At 30.7% G+C, this 2,859-nt stretch overlaps 1 protein-coding gene across 1 annotated transcript in view; it reads left to right on the top strand.

Moving 5' to 3' along the window:
* Window positions 1-2,859, top strand: part of LOC108574566 — a 22,252-nt gene that overhangs the window by 18,211 nt on the left and 1,182 nt on the right. The window lies entirely within an intron of this gene.

Below are 2,859 nucleotides of genomic sequence, written 5' to 3'. Positions count from 1 at the left end.
ATTTATTTCATGGTATTGTAACAAGCAAACGTTGAATACATTTTTCATTCGTGTAAGAAGAATTATTTAACACGATAAATTTAGCTGTACTATGGTTATTTTTAATCTACGACCACAGGTCAACCTGATTTTTAATCCCTACGAAATTAATTTAACCACGAGTAAGTAACGAGAACGCTAAAACCTATGTTTCCATTGAAGAATATTGTAAAAACGTATAAATTGTTATATGCAATGTTATAACAAATTGTCGGAAGTATAAATTTTTAATAAAATTGTGAAAATTGATAAATTATACCGTGTTACGATATCGGAAATCTCCCGCGAAAATCTCCCGCGAAAATTTCCCGCCTGACCTAACCGACGATTTTGCTAATGACTTTGGGGAGAGGGTACCGCAGGTATATAAGGACCCGCCGATGTCCCGCGAAATCATTTACCCTTTATACTGGGCCCTAGACACTTCGCGGCGTATTTTGACCTGAAGGTTCTGAGATGTGAATAGAGTGGTCGGGGGCTACTAGCTAGTCTATGTCCACCCTGTACACACTCAGCCTTCTTGTAACACTTGTATACATTAGAATCAATTAGAATTTCTATTACTAATTATTAAACAAATTTTAACAATTACCGGCACTCGCTAGGCACGTAATATCAGACTTTAAATACTCGACTTCGAACTTCGGTTTAGTCATAATTCTATTAATGTTATAATAACGTATAATTTATTAATTTTCACAATTTTATTATTAATTTATACTTCCAAAAATTTGTTAAAACATTACATATTATTATTTATACATTTTTGCAAGTTTCTTTGACAAATAAGTACGTTTCAACGATCTTATTACTTTCTCGTTGTGAAATCAAGTTCGGAGGATTAAAAATCAGGTTGACCCTTGGTCGTAAATTTAAAATAGCCATAGTGAAGGTGAAATTATTATTTTAAATAAATGTTTCTATACGAATTAAGAATCTATTCAACGTTTGTTTGTTGCAATACCGTGAAATAAATTGTATTATATATTTTCTCAGTTTAGACTGAATTTAAAGTTCGTAAGGATTAGAAATCAGGTTGACCTGTGGTCGTAGATTAAAAATAGCCATAGTGAAGGTAAAATTATTACGTTAAATAATTGTTTTTATACGAATTAAATATTGATTCAACGTTTATTTGTTGCAATACCGTGAAATAAATTGTATTATATATTTTTTCTGTTTACACTAAATTTAAAGTTCTGTTTACATGTTATAACAATTAGAATGTAGACGTTTTGCCGTTTCACGGTTTTTCCTCTGTTAATTATGTGTTTATAAATCATTTCAAACTAAAGCAGCACCATGCCCACCCTTAATTAAACCGTCTCAGTAGTTTACCGTAATTAATAATCTATTTTCGGAATTTATACGAGAATTTTTGAATTTTAGTAAATACTAGAGTCAGTGCATCGCGTATTGAAATAATAGCTTATACAGATAATCTTTTGAAATTACTCTTAATTAGGGAAAATCTTGAATCTTGTATGGAAGATGAAGATTTTCAGGAAATATTTATTTTTCAACAATGAATTTTTGTTTTATCGATTAATAACGTACGAAATGATTTTTGGAAAATTTTCTTCGTTTGAACGTTCGTTTAAGGTTCGACTATGATTATCAAATCTCTCGAAACACCGTAGAATGTTCAATTTTAAAAGTAACTTCTTCAATTTTTGGATAATCTGGGTAACGTGTTAGTGTTGACGATACACTTTCGAGTATAGACGTTAAAGTTCATAGAGTGGTCGGGGGCTACTAGCTAGCCTATGTCCACCCTGTACACACTCAGCCTTCTTGTAACACTTGTATACATTAGTATCATTTAGAATTTCGATACAATAGACTGAATAACAATTCATTTTAACTAATACCTATTAAAAATTTTCCTTTTAAAACAAATATAAATCATTTTACCAATTACTGGTACTTGCTAGACATTTAATATCAGACTTTAAATATTCTCCTTTCGGTTCTTTTAAATACAATCAAATAATTTCTTCAATTATCGATACTGACTTGGAATACTCCGCTTCGAATAAAATATTTCGAAATTATTTTGAAGGTTTAGGGAAATAAACATTTGAATTTTAGTCATCCTTGTTCTTCAGACTTGTCGAATAGAATATTGAAGTGACTTTGAGAGGTTGCTTTTTCGTTACAGCATAACAATCAATATGTACTTTTCTTCCAGCAATTGAAATTAATTTGAAATTTTTCATATATTTTCTCTGATATTGAATTTTGTTTACTAATAATTTACCATCCAAGGAATTTGCATGAATTGCATGTTAAGTAGTTAGTTGATTTATTATTGTATATTGTGAGCTGATTTGGAACGAGTGCACTATGCCCACCCTAAATTAAACCGTCTCAGTAGTTTACCGTAATTAATAATCTATTTTCGGAATTTATACGAGAATTTTTGAATTTTAGTAAATACTAGAGTCAGTGCATCGCGTATTGAAATAATAGCTTCATCCCTAGTTCGTTTATTATTGAATATTTTTACGCGTTTAACTTATGCTTCTCCCCAATTCTCGTCGCGTATTTTATTCAAATTTTCTTATATTCTAGAATCGAAAAAGATACGAATTCGCGATTTTTCTTTTGATTCTTTCAATTTTTCAATTGCATTACGCATTATTGCAATAATTTCTATCGTTACATTTAATTCTAATTGTTTAGCAGCTTTTCTGCTGCTATCGACCCTACATTTTACTGACACTTGTCGAACCGACCCTACATTTTACTGACACTTGTCGAACCGACCCTACATTTTACTGACACTTGTCGAATCGACCCTACATTTTCTTTTTTTTT

This window comes from Habropoda laboriosa, unplaced genomic scaffold (assembly GCF_001263275.1).
Source record: "Habropoda laboriosa isolate 0110345459 unplaced genomic scaffold, ASM126327v1 scaffold175, whole genome shotgun sequence".
NCBI classification, from domain to species: Eukaryota; Metazoa; Arthropoda; class Insecta; order Hymenoptera; family Apidae; genus Habropoda; species Habropoda laboriosa.
Note: the sequence above shows the minus strand (reverse complement) of the source record. Positions and strands in the feature narration are given on the sequence as shown.